The sequence below is a fragment of the Stegostoma tigrinum genome, chromosome 3 (genome assembly GCF_030684315.1).
Source record: "Stegostoma tigrinum isolate sSteTig4 chromosome 3, sSteTig4.hap1, whole genome shotgun sequence".
In the NCBI taxonomy this organism is placed as follows: domain Eukaryota; kingdom Metazoa; phylum Chordata; class Chondrichthyes; order Orectolobiformes; family Stegostomatidae; genus Stegostoma; species Stegostoma tigrinum.
Window position 1 is genome coordinate 133,569,452 of NC_081356.1, and position 20,111 is coordinate 133,589,562.

Genomic DNA, 20,111 nt, shown 5'->3' on the forward strand with positions numbered 1-20,111 from the left:
GCCCTGTAAACATCCTGCTATTATAACTGAAGGCTTGTGCCTCAGAACTTGCTGCTCCCCTAGCCAAGCTCTTCCAGTACAGCTACAACACTGCAATCTACCTGACAGTGTGGAAATGAGTCCAGCTCCATCCTGTACACAAGAGGTAGGACAAATCCAACCAGCCAATTACCGCCCTATCAGTCTCCTCTCGACCATCAGTAAAGTGATGGAAGGTGTCAGTAACAGAGCTGTCAAGCAGCACCTGCTCAGCAATAACCTGCTCAGTGACGCCCAGTTTGGGTTCCACCAGGGCCACTCAGCTCCTGACCACATTACGGCTTTGGTTCAAACATGGACAAAAGAGCTGAATTCCAGAGGGTGAGGTGAGAGGGGCAGCCCCCGACATCAAGATCACATTCAACCAAGTGTGGCATCAAGGAGTGCTAGCAAAACTGAAACAAAGAACACTACAGCACAGAAACAGGCCTTTCGGCCAACAAAGGCTGTGCCAACCCAGGGCTCCTTTCTGAACTAAAAGCCTTTTGCATCTACACTGTCCACATCCCTCTTTTCCATGACTATTCATGCATCTGTTAAGATGCCTTCTTAAACATTGCTACTGTATCTGTACCCACCTCTACCATCTCTTCTGGCAGCAGTTTCCAGGCACTTAACACCCTCTGTGTAAAAAAACCTACCTCTCACATCTCCTTTAAACTTGCCCCCTTTCACCTTAAACCTATGTCCCCTGGTAATTGACATCTCTACCCTGGCCGATTGTCCATTCTATCCATGCCTCTCATAACTTTGTAAACTTCCATCTGGTCACCCCTCAGTCTTTGGCATTCAACTACCAACAAAGTTTGTCCCATCTCTCCTCATACCTAAATAACAAAGTGTGAAGCTGGATGAACACACCAGGCCAAGATTTTATGCTCCTGAGATGCTGCTTGGCCTGCTGTGTTCATCCAGCCTCACATTTTGTTACCTTGGATTCTCCAGCATCTGCAGTTCCCATTATCACTGATACAATTCTCCTCATACCTAATACCTTTAAAACCAGGCAACATCCTAGAAAACCATTTCTGTACCTTCTCCAAAGACTCCATATCCTTCTGGAGTGGGAGAATGTCTAAATTGCTCCATAGTGCCCGAGGATGTGCAGATCAGGTGTATTAGCCATGGTAAATGTGGGTTTGCGGGTTACAGCAATAGGGTAGAACACTCTTTGGAGGATTGATGCAGACTCATGGGCTGAATGGCTACTATCAGCACTGTAGGGGTTCTATGATTCTATATGCCTTGTTGACCACTTTATCTACTGTGTGATGCCACTTTCAGGGAACTGGGGACCGGCACAACTAGATCCCTCTGCAAGTTGATGCTTCTAAGAGTTCTGCCATTTACTGGAAAATTCCCTCCTGCATTCAACCTTCCAAATGCATCACCTCACATTTGTCTGGATTAAATTCCATCTGCCATTTCTCTACCCAAGTCTCCAGTCTATCCATATCCTCCTGTATCCTTTAGCAATCCTCTTCATTATCCACAGGTCTCCTAAACTTTGCGTCATCTATAAACCTACTAATCAGACTATCTACATTCTCCTCCAACTCATTTATATGTATTACAAACAACAGATGTCCCAGCACTGACTCTGGCAGAGCACCATTGGTCACAGATCTCCGGTCAGAAAAACGTTCTTCCACCGCTACTCTCTGTCTTCTATGGCTAAGCCAATTCTGTATCCAACTTACCAGATCGCTACAGATCCCACGTGACATCACCTTTTATATCATCTTGTCATGAGGGACCTTGCTAAGGTCCACATTGACAACATCCGCTGCCCTGCCGTCATCAATCTCTTTGTCACTCACTCAAAAAATTCAACTGAGTTTGTGAGACACAGCGTTCCCTGCATATAGCCATGCTGCCTATCACTACTAAGCCCATCCTTTTCCAAATGTGAGTAAAGCCTAGCCCTAGGAATCTTCTCCAGTAATTTCCCTACAGCTGGCTTAAGGTGTGCCAGCCTGTAATTTCCCAGATTACCCCTGTTGCCGTTCCTAAACAAAGGAACATTGATTGCTCTCCGATAGCCTGGGATGTCTCCTTGATTGAAGAGGATAAAAAGATTTTGTACAAGGCCCCAGCAATTTCCTCAATGGCTTCCCTCAGGATTCTAGAATAGGTGCCTTCAGGTCCTGGAGATACGTCCATCTAATGCTTTCCAAAACACCTAACACCTCCTCTTTTATGAGATAGCAAGAACTGCAGATGTGGGAGTCAGAGTCGATACAGTATGGAGCTGGAGGAACACAGCAGGCCAGGCAGCATGAGAGGAGCAGGAGAGTTGATGTCTCAGGCCTAGATCCTTCATCAGGGCTGGGAAGGGAGAAGCGAGGTAGGAAAGATATAGAGGGAAGGGGGTGGGGTGGGGGGAAGGTAAGTGGGATAGCAATAGGTAGATGCAGGTAGGGGCAGTGGAGATTGGTCACTGGGAAAGTTGGGGCTGATAGGTGGGAAAGGAGATGGCTGGGTAGAGTCAGGTCATGGAGGCAGGGATGATAGGGAGGGTTGCACATAGGATGAGGCTGGGGGTGGGGAGATTTTGAAACTGGTGAATTTTATGCTTAGGCTACCAGGCTGTCAGCTCCTGAGGTGGAATATGAGGTAATGTTCCTCCAGTTTGCATGTGGCAACATTGTGGCACTGGAGGAGACCCAGGGTGAACATGTCACCAGGAGGGGGAGTTAAAATGGTTGGGAACTGGAAGGTGTTGTTGATGATAGCACTCGGAGTGCGGGTGATCCACAAATCTGTCACCGAGTCGACATTTGGTCTCATGGATGTAGTCAAGGCCGCAACTGATGCAGTAGACCAGGTTGGAGGATGCACATGTGAACTCCTATTGGATATGACGGACAAGAGATGGGAGATGTAGAGGCAGGTGTTGCACCTCCTACAGTTACAGGGAAAGGTGCCAGGTGTCGTGGGGTTGGCGGGGAATGAGGAATAGATGAGGGAGTCATGGAAAGAGTGGTTCCTATGAAAAGCAGATAGGGGTGGGAGGGAAATACGTTTTTGGTGGTGGGGTCGGACTGCAGGTGGCAGAAATAGCAGGGTATGATGTACTGGATGTGGACGTTGGTGGGGTGGGATTCTGTTTATTTTTGTAGGGGGGAGGGTTTTGAGAGCAGAAATGCGAAATATATTCAAGAAATGCAGTTGAGGGCATTTTTAATCAATAGATGGTGACGTTGTGGTCCTTGAAGTAGAAGGGCATTTAGGATGTCTGGGAGTGCAACGGCCCATCTTGGGAGCAGATGCAGCAGAGGTAGAGGAATTGTGATTAGGGGATCGCATTCTTGTGGAAAGGTAGTGTAGAAGAGGTGCTGTCTAGGTAACTGTGGGAGTCAGTGGGCTTGAAACAGATGTCGGTTTCGAGGCGGTCACCAGAGATGGAGAGGGAGAGGTTCAGGAAGTGGGGGGGGGGGGGGGGGCAGTAAATGTCCAGGTGAATTTGGGGTTGGGGTGATGAATTGTTCAAGTTCCTCATGGGAGCACGAGTTTGTGCCCATACAGCCATTATTGTAGCAAAGGACGAACTGACAGATGGTGCCAGTGTAACAGTGGAAGAGGGACTGTTCCACGTATCCTACAAAGAGGCAGGCATAGCTCAGACCCATACGGGCACCCATAGCCACCCCTTTCGGTTTGTAGGAAGTGGGAGGAGCTGAAGGAGAAGTTGTTAAGAGTAAGGATGAGGGTGTTGGTGGAGGGGGACTGATTGGGCCTGTGGGAGAGGAAGAAGCAGGGGCTTTTAGGCCATCTGCATAGGGAATACAAAGTGCACAAGGACTGGAAATCAGGAACAAAAGCAAAGTTAGTGGAAAATCTCAGCAGGTCTAGCAACGTCCGTGAAGGAAAAAACAGAGTTAACGTTTTGGGCCTGGTGACCCTTCCTCAGAAGTTCTAAGGGGGAAGAGTCTGGAGTGAGTGAGAGGGGTGGAGGGGTTGGGGCGATCAATGTCACAACAGCAGTTGGTAATGAAGAGGTTGAGGGAGGGAAGGAGGACTTGGCGTAGTGTCCAGGAGAATGAGGTTTGTTGGAAGCGGGAAAAGGGGTCTGCAGAGGGTGGGTTAGACTCCTAGTCAAAGAAATAAGTGCAAAGATGATGGAAAAAGAGTTCGACATCCAGATGTGAACGGAATTTGTTAATGTGTGGGCGCAGGGGAATGAAGGTGAGTCCCTTGCTGAGGACTGACCATTTGTCCTCAGTGAGGGGGATGTCTGGGGGGATGGTGAATACAGTGTAGAGCTGGAGCTGGGAGCGAGGATGGAGGCTATCTCAGGAGTAGCTGTGCATATGGGAATGGTCACATGGGCCGAAGTGGAAGTAGCACCATTGGCGAAAGTGACATAGTCAGTGGAGGCAGCGGAAGCAACGGTGTCAGCTGAGTGTCGGCAGGGGTGCGCTATCAGTGACAGAAGCAGTTTTGCCAGCAGCAGAAGCGATGTTGTCTGAGCTTCTGCAGAAGTGACATTGTCAATGGCATCGACTGGAGCAACCAAGGTGACCGTGTGGTTAGTGGCGCCAGGCAAATTAAGGATGAGACGGTGGATAGGGTGGGGGTCTAGGGCAATGGAGGAGTTCTGAATTTGGAGGTAAGCAAGAGCAAGTTTGGTGTACTTATGGTCCTTGATGTCTGTTCACATGGAGAAGGAATGTTGGTTGAGGGCATGGATCCTACACTGAATTATAAACAGTAGAGATCCTTTGCAGGTTTGGGAAAGAGTTTCTGAGCTGGGGTGGGGCTGACTGTAATGCGAGGAGATGCTGGAGCATGGCTGCGAGCGTGGAGCTGACAATCCACAGAGAAAACCATTTCTGAAGGCTCTGGATGTGCTGTTAGATACCGGTTGTCATGGCTTGGTCCAATTTGGGATGGTCTGCATGTTGTTTTGAGTCCATGGGGTGTGAGCTGGCCGCGCAGGCAGGTACTGAGAAAGGAGGTGTAGCTGTAGTACTGGGTTTGTTTCCGTATGGGTTGAAGAGTTTCAAGGTGGAGGAGATCACCAGCGGGTTGCAGTGGGAGGGAGATCCATTGAGGTCTTTTCAGGCAGAAGAGGACAACTTCTTCAAGACAGGCATCCTCACTGACTCCCTCCATCTCCACACAAAAATTCCTTCCATTTCCCTTGGGCAGACCTTCTCTTTCCCTGGCTATCCATTTGATCCTTATATGTATATAAAACGTTTTGGGATTTTCCTTAATCATGTTTGTCAAAGACATTTCAAGTGCCCTTTTAGACTTCTAATTCCTAGTTCCTGAATTCTTTCCTGCTGTCTACATATTCTGTTTTCAGTTTCCTAAACTTCACATTTGTCTCCTTTCTCTTTTTGATGAAGCTCTCAATTTCTCTTGTCATTCAAAGTTCCTGAATCTTGCCTATCCTATCTTTCATTTTCACACGAACATGATGTCCTGAACTCTAATCAATTGCCCTTTAAATGATTTCCACACCTCAAATATGCATTTACCCTCAAACAGCCACTCCAATAACCCAGGAACTGATTACACAACTTCACCCACTCATGTCCAAACTCAGGTCTCTCTTATGGACTGCAGTGGTTCAATCGGGCAGCTTACCACCACCTTCTCAAGGGCAACTAGGGTCGGACAAAAAATTTCAAGGAAAGAATAAATAAAGTGCCTTGTGTTTATTCAAACTGTGTTATTGTAAGCTAAAGCAGGAATAAGACTGTTAAATAGTTGATGTTAATAAGCAGGGGCTCACATTGAAGCATGAATCAGTCCAGCTGAATGGCCCGTTCCTGAGCTGTAATTTTTTAAAACTTCACTTGTAAGACGTGAGCATCTTTAGCTGGATCAGCATTTATTGCCTGTCCCTACTTGCTCCTCGAGAAGATGGTGGCGGCCTGCCTTTCAGATCAAGTTCTGCAGGTAGAAATTCCTTATCAAGCCCAGGGATCTCACATTGCAGAAGCTCACCACAAGCCCAGGAGAAAGGCAAGGAGAGGAGCTCTGGGATGATCGACAGCATCAGAAATATTTCACAGCAATTTTGCAGAGATATTAGCGCCAAGGAAAGCAGACCAAGTGCTGACAGCGCAGGTCCTAAATTACTAACTCAACTGGTCAGTTGCTTCATCTACTCTAACTAATGTCATCGACCTCATGAGGGCCTGAAAATTAAACAGCCATGAGAAAATAGCCAGTGGGGATGAACATAATTTATATAATGTTGCCATTTTCCTTGTAATTTATAATTATAATGCAGGAAGCAAAAGGGAACATCCATTACTTGGGCAATGAGAGGGAGCAGACTTTTGAAGGACTGCTATTTTCACAGTGCCCTTAAGTTCTGACCCTTGGACTTCCAAGTTGTTTTACAAACAGCTGCAGTTACAGAACTAGATCCTGAATGCTGCCCCACGCAACTAAACTTTCAGTTCGATGTTTACTGAAATAACGTTGTGTTTGTATATTTCATAAAAATCCTTCATGACTCACAGCGTCTCAGGCTGTACCACCATTTATTGCCTGCCCCTAGCTGCCCTTCAGAAGGCAGGGGTGGGCTGCAGCCCATCTGCTGTAGATAAACACACAATGACCTCAAGGAGGAAAGTCCAGGATTTTGTCCCAGCAACACCGACGGAATGGCGATATATTTCCAAGTCTGGAAGAGTTTGATTGGGTTGATTACGAAAATGTTTCCATTTATTTGGACCATTAGATTAGACACCATAAATATATAATTGTTACAATAAATTCAAGTGGGAATTCAGGAAAAGGTTTCTGTGGACCTCACTTCCACAGAGAGGGGCTGGAGCTGAATGGCAGTGGTGATGTTCCTTGTTTATTCTTTGTTATGTCACCCCTTCCTCCTCCATCACTGGCAATCAGTTGCAGCAGTGTGCACCATGTACAAGATGCACTGTAGAAATTCACCAAAGATCCTCAGACAGCATCTTCCAAACCACTGATCAAGTCTATTTAAAAGGACAAGGGCAGCAGATACATGGGAACACCAGCACCTGCAAGTACCCCTCCAAGCCGCTCAGCATCCTTTCTTGGAAATGTATCGCTGTTCCTTCAGTGTCGCTGGGCCAAAATCCTGGAATTCCCTGCCTTACAGCATTGTGAGTCAACCTACAGCACATGGACTGCAGTGGTTCAAGAAGGCAGCTCACCACCCCATTCTGGTAAAACTCTTCTGAACCCTCTCCAGCTTAATAATATCCTACCTATAACAGGAGACCAGAATGGACACAATATTCCAGAAGAGGTATGATTTGTCTGTCTAGCACGCAATACAATTCACTAGCCTTTTCCTTTCATCAAAAGTGATAGAGAACATAAGCATATGTAAGGCTTAGGAAATGAACATCAGATCGGTCCTGTGAGGAATATATGAGAAAGAAGGAAAGAACTCGGCAGGGAATTAGGAGAGCAAGAAGGGGCCATGAAATGACCTTTGCAAGTAAAGGTTAAAGACAATCCCAAGGCATTCTCTACATACTTTAAAAACAAGAGGATAACTAGGGAGAAGATAGGGCCACTCTCTGATAAAGGAGGGAGCTTGTGCTTGGAGGCAGAGGAAATGGGTGAGATCCTAAATGAGTACTTCATTAGTATTCACCCAGGAGAAGGATATGGAGCATAGTGAGATTTGTGAGGAGCATTCTCACATACAATGGCATTTTCAGATTAATAAACAAGTAATGTTGGGGCTTTTGAAGAGCATTCAGGTGGATAAGTCACCAGGGCCCAATAGTATCTACCCCAGGTTGTTGAAAGAGGCAAGAGAGAAGGTTGCTGGGGCCTTCGCCAAGATCCTTGTATCCTCACTAGCCACTGGAGAGGTCCCAGGGGACTGGCAAGAAGCTAATGTTGTTTCCTGTTCAAGAAAGGAAATAGTCCTAATCCAGGAAACTACAACCTGATGATTTTCACATCAGTGGTTGGTAAACATTTGGAGAGAATACCTAAGGATAGGATTTATGTGAATTTGGAAAGCATGACCTATTTAGGGTCAGTCAGCATGGCTTTGTGCAGGGCAAATCATGTCTTACTAACTTGACTGAATTTTTCGTGAAGATGACAAAGGTGATCTTTTATACAATGTATAAAACAGGGGGCGTGCATATAAGGTGAGGGGGGGAAAGCTCAAAGGAGCTTGGAGAGGCAAGATTTTCGCACAGAGGGTGGTAGGAGCCTGGATCGTGCTGCCAGTGGTGGTGGTGAGGCAGATATGATACGGTCACTTAGGGGACTTTTAGATAAGCTCAAGAATGTGCAAGGAATGGAAGGATATAGACCAAGGGCAGGTAGAAGGAATTAGTTTAATTTGGCTTCATCTTTGGCACATCACATAGAACATAGAACATTATGGCACAGTACAGGCCCTTCGGCCCTCAATGTTGGGCCGACCTGTCATACCAATCTCAGGCCCATCTAACCTACACTATTCCATGTATGTCCATATGCTTATCCAATGACGACTTAAATGTACCTAAAGTTGGCGAATCAACTGTGGGCTGAAGGGCCTGTTCCTGTCCTGTAAAGCCCTATGTATCTAAGTACACAAAATAGAAGATATCATGGAATCCCTACAGTGTGGAAGCAAGCCATTTGCCCCATCGAGTCCACAACAAACCTCCAAAGAGTATCCCATCCAAACCCACTGCCCCACCTTATCCCTATAACTCTGCATTCCCATGGCTAATCGGCTAGCCTGCACATCCCTGGACACTAAGGGCAATTTAGCGTGGCCAATCCAGCTAGCCTGCACATCTGTGGGCTGTGGGAGGAAATCAGAATACCCAGAAGAAACCCACATAGACACAGGGAGAATGTGCAAATTCCACACAGTAAGCCACCTTAGGCTGGAATCAAACTCAGGTCCCTGGCACTGTGAGGCAGCAGTGCTAACCACTGAGCCACCGTGGCAATAATAAGTCAAATCAGCTAAATGGTTGCCTCTCTCCAGTCCACAATGAAGAAGAAAGCAGCTCAGGACAGAAAAGGTGTGTTGGTCATTGTAGAAAGAGAACAAAAGGAGAGAATACAAGAGAAACTCAACACAGCAGGCAGCATCTGTGAAAAGAAAGCACAGTTAACATTACCTAACTCAAGACGTCAGTTAATCTGTTCTGTAGAAGAGTTGCTGAACTTGAAATGTTCACTCTATTTTGCTCTCCACAGGTGCTCCCAGACTTGCTGAGTTTCTCCAGCACTTTCTGTGTTTATTTCAAACTTCTGGAATCTCAGGTTCTTTGTTTTATTTTTGTTGAAGAAAGGGAGTTTGGCTTTAACTATGAGGAGGTCTTACTGCAATTAGGCAGAGCTCTGATGAAAAAACACCTAAGATATTGTGTCGAGCTTTGATCTCCATCACCAGGAGATGACAGACTGACTTTTCAGGAGAAGCCTGAGATATGACATTGGCCAGAAAATCTGTTAATTTCAATTATTTATATTTTGAGACAATGTAATCCCAGGTCAGCAACAGAAACTTTCAGTCATCAAGCCAGCCAGAGCAGGGTCTAAACCCTGCAGGGAGTTTGTGAGGGGTTTGGGACCAAGATCAGAAGGGCGTATCAGGGTGGGGGTGTGGGAGGGCTAGATTTGGAGTGCTGTTAGTATCTGTAAGCCCAGATCGGGAAAGATTCAACTAAAGTGCACTTCAGAAAATATCGCTGAAGAAAATATAATGCCTCGGTTGGCTGCAGAATAGCCCTGTTCCCTGAGTGGTCCCTGCAGTGGATGGCACAGTGGCTCAGTGGTTAGCACTGCTGCCTCACAGTGCCAGGGACGTGGGTTCGATTGCACCCTTGGGTAACTGTCTGTCAGGAGTTTGTATGTTCTCCCCATGTCTGCGTGAGTTTCCTCCCACTGTTCAAAGGTTTACAGGTTAGGTGGATTGGCCATATTAAGTTGCCCGTCATGTCCAGGGATGTGCTGACTAGGAAGATTAGACATGGAAATTGTGGAGTTACAGGGATAGGAGAGGGGGGACGGGGCTGGGCGAGGGAATGTTTTTCTAAGGGTCAGTGTGGACTTGATGGGCCAAATGGCCTCTACCTGCATTACAGGGATTCTATGATTCTCCCTCCAACACGCCTCCACTCCACTGCCAACTCCACCTCCACAGTCAGCACTTAATGTGAAAGAGACAGGACTGCAGTATGGGAGATGATGAAGGGGAGTTGGCTCAGCAGAGAGGGCCCCGTGGTTTAGCCATGCCAGCCCAGGAGCATGTGTGTTCACTCAGTGAGACAGACAGAGGCTGCAATACATTGAAGGGCAGAGAGGGTGAGTTGCAGTGTTTAACAACCTGAGGCAGAATCCTGCAATAAGAGCTCACATAATTTCACAGTTCTACGATGTAGTCATCCCAAACTAGACTAATGTTTTGCGGACATGATTTCAAATCCCAGCATGGCTGATGGTGAACTTTGAAATCACTAAAAATCTGAAATTAAAACCTAATCTAATGATGGTGATGCAGCCACTGTCAATTGGTGTTAAAACCCATCTGGTCCCTAATATCCTTGAGGGAAGAAAATCTGTCATCTTTGCCTGGTTTGGCCTGTGTGTGACTCCAGACCCACAACAATGTTGTTGACTCTTAACTGCCCTCTGAACAATTAGAGATGGACAATTTATGCTGGCTTAGCCAGTGATGCTTCATCCCATGAACGAATAAAAACAAAAATTTCTTGTTGAAAACTTGCCCACTGTTCACAAGAGATCAGAAGATGAAATATCTGGCCCAAGGTTTACTTCCTTCAGTCCATTGACTCTGTGCTACATATTCATCAGGTCTTGGACAGACTTAGTGCCATGTTTTTAAGAAACAGCCTGTAAATGTAGAGACTAAATGAATCCCATTAAAAAAAGGAAATTTTCAGTTATCCTACACACAATGAGGATAAGAGAGTAAAAAGCAAATTAAAAATTAAGAAGGAGTCATGAAGTGGGGACACATTTGCGTTTTCAGGGTGAGTTCCAAGGATTCTGTGAAGACGGTTTCGTAGTGTTGTGACTGACGGAGGAAGCAGAGCAACCAATTTGCACACAGTAAACAGCAATGTGAGACTAATCAGATAATCTGCTTCTGTGACACTGTTTTGCAGAATCACAGAGTTGTTTATAGTGAAGGAGGCCATTCAGCCCATCATACCTTCCTATCCACATGTGCCAATCTCCTGCTTCTTCTCCATATTCCTGCACACCATTTCTATCCAAACAACCATCCAATGCCCCTCTTGAATGCCTCAATGGAACCTGCCTCTGCCACATTTCCAAGTAGTGCATCCCAGACCATAACCTCTCACTGGGTGAAACAGTTCTTATCTCACATCATCCTTGTTTGATTTGTTTTTTGCATTTGCATTTACTTTAAAAGTAACAAGCGCCAGCAGGCTCAAGAACAGCTTCTTCCCTGCAGTCATTAAAGTTCTGAAGGGACCTCTCAAATTTCATAACTAATGTTGATCTCACATCTTCTCTACAGCCATAATTTTGTATTCCTCATTCTGTTCAAATGCCTTATGATCTTTGTTTTTGTATGATCTGCCTGCACTGCATGCAAAACAAAATTTTTCACTATACTTAGGTACATGTGACAATAGTAGATCAAATCAAACCCAGGCCCTCTCATTCTTTTCTCTTTTTCAGATGGGAAATTGTTCTCCCAATCTACTCTGTCCAACCCATTTATGATTTTGAAAACCCCTATCAAATCCCCTGTCAGCCTCTTGTCTCTAAGGAGAACAGCTCCAACACTTCAGTCTAACTTCATCCCTGAAGTTTCTCATTCCTGGAACCATTCTGGTCGGTCACTTCTGCTTGAGGGGTAAACAATGACCCAAAGAGAACTCACTCGCTGTTTTCTCTAAGATAGCGATGGGGAGCTTTATTTTCATTTGAGATGGCAGATGTTTTCACTGAAAAGAGGGGTACAGATCAGGCCCACATCTGGAGCTCTGCATGAGTGCTGTACATATAGTTCCCATCAGCTTCTCGCTGTCACTTTTCCATCGTCATCTAGGAAAACTGTCATATACTGTGATGGGGAACAAACACTTGTCACACTGCCACTGCCTTTCATTCACACTGGCACAGGGATTACTACCAACGATTAAACGCACCCGGGAAAATGACCACACTGGCACTGATCGCTTTGTAAAAGGAAACACAAGTGTTGGGCACAGCGCCACTGGCAATGACCATGCTGGCACTGCACATGTGAGCCCTGGGAACCATGGCAAATACACACTGGCAGTGGACACAACGGCACTGGGAGCACTGGTATAAATACTCTGGCAGTGAACATTCAAGCACCAACCACACTGATATGGTATACCCTGGAATGGGGCTCACTGACGTTTGTCACATTGGACACACAGGCATGACTGATACATACAGACAGTGCATTGGTCACACTGGTGTTATAGCAGGCAGAATATTGTGATCAGTGCCCATGCTCAAAGGTTTTAATTAAACCAAGCACAACCCAGTGAAGAAATGTTCAGAAGGATTAGCAGGAAGATTATCACTGACAGCCACGAAAGAAACATCGGCAGAGAATAATGAGTTTGATACTTTTTAATTTTAATCTCCTTATTTTTGACCACAGGACAGATGACATCTTTTCTGACACAGCACTTTGTGTCTAAAAGAATGCATTCATATCATATACTGCAATCAGAGACATGAAGAACCAAATGTGGCCATTCAGCCTATCATGTCCACTCCAGCTCTTCGACTCAACTGTCTCGTTAAAACCCATCACCATCACCCAGTACTTTTAAATTCAATGAGAGATTTCCTTCCCCAAATTCCCTTTTATAAATCGCTCCAAACATTGAATACTTTCAAGAAGGCTTTTGATGTCAGTATTAGGGCTAAGGGGATCAAGGGGTACGGGGAGAAAGCGGGAAAAGGTGACAGAGCAGGATAATTGGCCATGACCATATTGAATGCCAGAGCAGGCTTGAAGGGCCGAGTGGCCTACTCCTGTTCCTACTTTCTATGTTTCTAATTTCAGGCTGATGGTACACAACAGGAAAAAAATGGAGGCCTCTCCAGCCCTGGTGTTAGGGATGCAAGGTCCCACGGCATAATTTCGGGCAGCACGATGGCTCAGTGTTTAGCATCGCTGCCTCACAGTGCCAGGGACCTAGGTTCGATTTCCAGCCTTGGGTGATTGTCTGTGTGGAGTTTGCACAATCTCCCCATGCCTGATGGGGTTTCTACTGAACGTTCTGGTTTTCTCCCACAGTCCAAAGATATACAGGCAGTGTAGACTGGCCATGCTAAATTTCCCATGGCATCCAGGAATGACCAAGCTAAGTGGGTTACCCATGGGAAACGCAGGGTTACAAGGATTGTGTAGGAGGTTGGCTCTGGGTGGGCTGCTCTTCAGGTGTCAGTGTGGGCACGATGGGCTGAATGGCCTGCTTTCACACTGACGGGATTCTATGTGAAGAAAAACAAGTGGAACATTCACGGCATTGTCACCATTGTTTACCCCTTGAACTAAATAATTAAAAACAGCTTATCTGGTAATGTAATGTGGCTTTCATATCACGATTTGTAGGTTCTGCTATGTTTCCCATTAAAGTCAATGTTAATACAATACGGTAAATCAGTGACAGAGAGTCTCACGGGGCTTGACTTTACAATAACTTTATCATAAACATATTCCATCAATTATTAAGGAAAAGGTGTCACATTTGTGCAGTCTAATATACACAAATACATTAATGATAAAAAAAACAACTTCCACTCATTTTTCTCTTTCCAGTCACAATGAGATTCTTCATGTACAGACTTGCAACGAGTATTTCCTGCCTTATTGTCTATTCCCTGGAATTAGCTGTAACACTTGAACTTTGGACAGTGTTGGAAATTCCCTGACAATGTGCCATTCCAGCTCATCCTGACCCGACTTCTGAAGGAAGTCTGAGCAACATTGCATTCAAATACATGGAGTTATGGCATAGGTCACATGATTCACTTTAACTGTTAACAAGCCATTAAGGACACAATACTGTGGGCAAACAAACATGGCAATATAGAAAATAGGAGCAGGAATCAGCCCTTTGAACCTGCTTCCCCCTTTCAATTTGATCATGGCTCATCATCCAATTCAATCCCCTGTTCCCATTTTCTCCCCATACCCTTTGATCCCAATAGCCTTAAAAGTTGTACATAACTCCTTCTTGAGAGCATTTCATGGTTTGGCCTTGCAGCCAAGGGTTTGCAATGGGATTTGAACCCATAAACCCATTGCTCAGTCGCACAAATTAAGCCACAGTGCAATCTGAGGCCCTGGGTAAAGGAAAGAAGATCGATTTGCTTCTCCAGTTTACTGGTGTGCCTACAACTCTGCGCTGAAGGATGTGCCTGGGGGCCAACGGCAGGACTTTCCCATTGACATTAGCACCACTGATGGATGGCATGAGGAAAATCTGGCCAAATGTCCCTCTCCTGGTCACCATCCAGTGGTCTGTTTGGATAGGCACATCTCTGGAAATTTGAATTGGGCTCAGCAAACATAGCTCTGCAGTGACTGAGAGAGGCAACAGCCACTGTCTGCCAGCTTGAAATGAACCAAATTTAGGTGAACCACTCCCAAGGGTCACAGTAACAAAAAGCAAAATGTCATAGGAAAAGTTTCAAATTTAAATCTAGTGATTATTTTGCAGGATGGTGCTACCCATGCTATACAGTGCCCACAAATCATGAACACATTGAGCTCCTTTTCCAAGGACACACAGCTAGGGTCGATACCACGAGAGTGGCATCAGAAGGTGGAATTCCCACAAATAATTGAGATTAAAATTGAGATATGTGCTTCTGCACAACTGGCTGGACTCATCATAAACCACTGAATTGATGTGATTTATTATTGTAGTGAAAAGTGTGCATTACGGGTAGATCATAACATACAAATGTTATAGGGTGATGGATCAGAGTGAGGAATACAATGCTTCGGTTGCAAAGAAAGTGCTCAAAAAAACAAGATCAACATTAGATTTGAAATTTGAGAGGTCCATTCAGAAATCTAATAACAGCCAGGAAGCGTTTAGAAGAGATTAGAACTGGGGCAAGAAGGGTCTTTGATGATGCTGGCTGTCTATCTCAGAGGAATGCAATAGTACCAGAGAGGGTGCAGAGAGAGACTGACCAGGACGTGATAGCACTGGAGACGGTGCAGGGGGAAACTGACCAGGAGGTGATAGCACTGGGGAGGGTGCAGGGGGAAACTGACCAGGATGTGATAGCACTGGGGAGGGTGCAGGGGGAAACTGACCAGGATGTGATAGCACTGGAGGGGGTATGGGGGGAGAGTGACCAGGATGTGATAGCACTGGAGAGGGTGTAGAGGGAAACTGACCAGGATGTGATAGAACTGGGGAGGGTACGGGCAGGGGGGAGGAGGCTAACCAGGATGTGATAGCACTAGAGAGGGTACAGGGGAAGACTGACCAGGATGTGATGGCACTGGAGAGGGTACAGGGGGAGACTGACCAGGATGTGATAGCACTGAAGCAAAAAAAAACTCATTTAGGGCTTCCCCTACCTCCTCAGGCTCCACACACAAGTTCCCTATGCTATCCCTGATCGGCCCTACTCTTTCTTTGACCATTCTCTTATTCCTCACATAAGTGTAAAATGCCTTTGTGTTTTCCCGGATTCCTTCTGCCAAGCCTTTCTCGTGCCCCCTCCTGGCTCTCCTCAGACCATTTTTGAGCTCCTTCCTTGCCTGCATGTAATCCTCTCTAGCTGAACTTGACCCTAGCTTCCTCCACCTTATGTAAGCTACCTTCTTCCTTTTCACTAGAAGCTCCACCGCTCTCGTCATCCAAGGTTCCTTAATCTTACCCCTTCTTGCCTGTCTCAGAGGGACATATTTACTCATCACTCCCAACAACTGTTCCTTAAACCATCTCCACATGTCTATAGTTCCCTTACCATGGAACAACTGCTCCCAGTCCATGCTTCCTAACTCATGTCTAATCGCATCATAGTTTCCTCTTCCCCAATTAAATATCCTCCCATTCTGCCTCATCCTCTCCTTCTCCATAGCTATGTAAAATGTGAGGCAGTTATGGTCACTATCACCAAAATGCTCTCCCACCACAAGATCTGATACCTGCCCCGGCTCGTTTCCGAGCACCAAGTCTAGAATGGCCTCTCCCCTCGTCGGCCTGTCAACGTACTGCGTTAGGAAACACTCCTGAACACACCTTACAAAAACAGCTCCATTCAAATCTTCTGCTCGAAGGAGGTTCCAATCAATATTAGGAAAGTTAAAGTCACCCATTACAACAACCCTACTGCGTGCACACTTTTCCAAAATCTGTCGACCTATGCTTTCTTCAATCTCCCTGCTGCTATTGGGGGGCCTGTAGTAAACCCCTAACGAGGTGACTACTCCCTTGCTGTTCCTAATTTCCACCCATACTGACTCAGTAGGCAGATCTTCCTCGACAATGGAAGCTTCTGTAGCTGTGATGCCATCTCTGATTAGTAGTGCTACACCCCCTCCTCTTTTTCCCCCCTCCCTATTCTTTTTAAATGTTCTAAACCCTGGAACATCCAGCAACCATTCCTGCCCATGAGAAACCCATGTCTCTGTTATGGCCACAACATCATAGCACCAGGTACTGATCCATGCTCTAAGTTCATCACTTTTATTCCTGATACTCCTTGCATTAAAGCAAACACACTTTAACCGATCCCTTGGTTCCTTCCCAGGAAAATCCTTCCCATTAGCTGGTCTACCTCTTGCTACTGCCTCACCTGCATCAACGCTCACCTCTGGTATACAGCTCAGGTTCCCACCCCCCTGCCATACTAGTTTAAACCCTCTCGAACTACTCGAGCAAACCTTCCACCCAGGACATTGGTCCCCTTCCAGTTCAGATGCAACCCGTCCTTCTTGTACAGGTCCCACCCTCCCCAGAAGGCATCCCAATTATCAACATATCTGAAGCCCTCCCTCCAACACCAGCTGCGTAGCCACGTGTTCAGCTGCGCCCGCTCCCTGTTCCTCACCTCGCTATCTTGTGGCACCGGCAGTAAACCAGAGAACACTACTCTGTTTGTCCTGCTCTGCAGCTTCCATCCTAACTCCCTGAAATCACTTTTTATATCCTCAATCCTTTTTCTGGCTATATCATTAATCCCAATATGTAACACGATTTCTGGCTGTTCGCCCTCCCCTTTCAGAACTTTATACACCCGATCGGAGACGTCCCGGACCCTGGCACCAGGGAGGCAACATACCTTCCGGGAATCCCGATCTTGCCCACAAAATCTCCTGTCGATTCCCCTAACTATCGAGTCCCCTACCACGAGTACTTTTCTATTCTGCCCCCTTCCCTTCTTTGCCACAGTGTCAGGAAACTGACTACTATGGCTTTCCTCTGGTAGGTTATCCCCCCCAGCAGTATCCAAAACGGTATACTTATTGCTGAGGGGAATGCCCACAGGGGATCTCTGCACTGTCTGTCTGTCCCCTTTCCTCCCCCTAACTGTAACCCATCTATCCTCGTCCTGAGCCTTAGGAGTGACCAACTCCTGATAACTCCTCTCAACTACCCCCTCTGCCTCCCGAATGATCCGTAGTTCATCCAGCTCCAGCTCCATTTCCCTAACACGGTTTTCAAGGAGCTGTAGCTGGGTGCACTTCCCGCAGATGTAGCCAGCGGAGACGTGTGCCACTTCTCCCAACTGCCACATTCTGCAGGAGGAGCAAGCAACTGCCCTAGCATCCATACCCCACTTATCTGAACACCCACTCAATACTAAAGTAGAAAGCTTACTTCAAGTAATAATAACAAATTAATAACAAACTTATACCTTGCTGATATATATGGTCACTGCTTTCCTTCCGGGTCCGTCTGGCCTCCGCTGCTGCTCGCACTCAAAATGGCTGTTGGCATCGAAGGGTGAGTATTTATACTGTCAGAGATAATGGGAACTGCAGATGCTGGAGAATTCCAAGATAATAAAATGTGAGGCTGGATGAACACAGCAGGCCCAGCAGCATCTCAGGAGCACAAAAGCTGACGTTTCGGGCCTAGACCCTTCATCAGAGAGGGGGATGGGGGGAGGGAACTGGAATAAATAGGGAGAGAGGAAGAGGCGGACCGAATATGGAGAGTAAAGAAGATAGGTGGAGAGAGTGTAGGTGGGGAGGTAGGGAGGGGATAGGTCAGTCCAGGGAAGACGGACAGGTCAAGGAGGTGGGATGAGGTTAGTAGGTAGATGGGGGTGCGGCATGGGGTGGGAGGAAGGGATGGGTGAGAGGAAGAACAGGTTAGGGAGGCAGAGACAGGTTGGACTGGTTTTGGGATGCAGTGGGTGGGGGGGAAGAGCTGGGCTGGTTGTGTGGTGCAGTGGGGGGAGGGGACGAACTGGGCTGGTTGAGGGATGCAGTGGGGGAAGGGGAGATTTTGAAACTGGTGAAGTCCACATTGATGCCATATGGCTGCAGGGTTCCCAGGCGGAATATGAGTTGCTGTTCCTGCAACCTTCGGGTGGCATCATTGTGGCAGTGCAGGAGGCCCATGATGGACATGTCATCAAGAGAATGGGAGGGGGAGTGGAAATGGTTTGCGACTGGGAGGTGCAGTTGTTTTTTGCGAACTGAGCGGAGGTGTTCTGCAAAGCGGTCCCCAAGCCTCCGCTTGGTTTCCCCAATGTAGAGGAAGCCGCACCGGGTACAGTGGATGCAGTATACCACATTGGTAGATGTGCAGGTGAACCTCTGCTTGATGTGGAATGTCATCTTGGGGCCTGGGATGGGGGTGAGGGAGGAGGTGTGGGGACAAGTGTAGCATTTCCTGCGGTTGCAGGGGAAGGTGCCGGGTGTGGTGGGGTTGGAGGGCAGTGTGGAGCGAACAAGGGAGTCACGGAGAGAGTGCTCTCTCCGGAAAGCAGACAGGGGAGGGGATGGAAAAATGTCTTGGGTGGTGGGGTCGGATTGTAAATGGCGGAAGTGTCGGAGGATAATGCGTTGTATCCGGAGGTTGGTAGGGTGGTGTGTGAGAACGAGGGGGATCCTCTTGGGGCGGTTGTGGCGGGGGCGGGGTGTGAGTATTTATACTCACTGCTTTCCTTCCCGGCTGCCCCTCTGGTCCTCGTCACTTCCTCTGCTGCTCCCGCTCCTTCTCTGAAAGGGGAAAAAAAACACCGCTGTCCGCTACCGGTAAGTAATTTTAAAAATAAACTGCTTTACCTTAGCTGCAGTCTTCCGGGTCCGTCTGGCCTCCGCTGCTGCTCGCACTCAAAAAAAGCTGCTTTGGGAAGCGAGAAATGCAATTGCTTCGCCACTTGCGAGGATCTTTGCATCCTCGCTCTCCACTGGAGTCGTACCTGAGGACTGGAGAGAGGCAAATGTAATTCCTCTCTTCAAGAAAGGAAATAGGGAAATCCCCGGCGATTATAGACCGGTAAGTCTCACGTCTGTCGTCTGCAAGGTGTTAGAAAGGATTCTGAGGGATAAGATTTATGACCATCTGGAAGAGCATGGCTTGATCAAATACAGTCAACACGGCTTTGTGAGGGGTAGGTCATGCCTTACAAACCTTATCGAGTTTTTTGAGGATGTGACTAGAAAGGTTGATGAGGGTCGAGCTGTGGATGTGGTGTATATGGACTTCAGTAAGGCATTTGATAAGGTTCCCCATGGAAGGCTCATTCAGAAGGTCAGGAGGAATGGGATACAGGGGAACTTAGCTGCTTGGATACAGAATTGGCTGGCCAACAGAAGACAGCGAGTGGTAGTAGAAGGAAAATATTCTGCCTGGAAGTCAGTGGTGAGTGGGGTTCCACAGGGCTCTGTCCTTGGGCCTCTACTGTTTGTAATTTTTATTAATGACTTGGACGAGGGAATTGAAGGATGGGTCAGCAAGTTTGCAGATGACACAAAGGTCAGAGGTGTCGTTGACAGTGTAGAGGGCTGTTGTAGGCTGCAGCGGGACATTGACAGGATGCAGAGATGGGCTGAGAGGTGGCAGATGGAGTTCAACCTGGATAAATGCGAGGTGATGCATTTTGGAAGGTCGAATTTGAAA

General features: G+C 46.9%; 1 protein-coding gene across 7 annotated transcripts in view; it reads right to left on the reverse strand.

Annotated features, from left to right (window-relative positions):
- The window catches only part of phf24 (PHD finger protein 24), a 175,387-nt gene extending 157,217 nt beyond the window's left edge, over nucleotides 1–18,170 (reverse strand). For all 7 annotated transcript variants that reach the window (XM_059644942.1, XM_059644940.1, XM_059644936.1 and 4 more), the window contains exon 1: nucleotides 17,893–18,170. The gene's annotated coding sequence lies outside the window, so the exon portion shown is untranslated. The remainder of the gene's footprint in view (nucleotides 1–17,892) is intronic.
- Nucleotides 18,171–20,111: the final 1,941 nt, after the last annotated feature.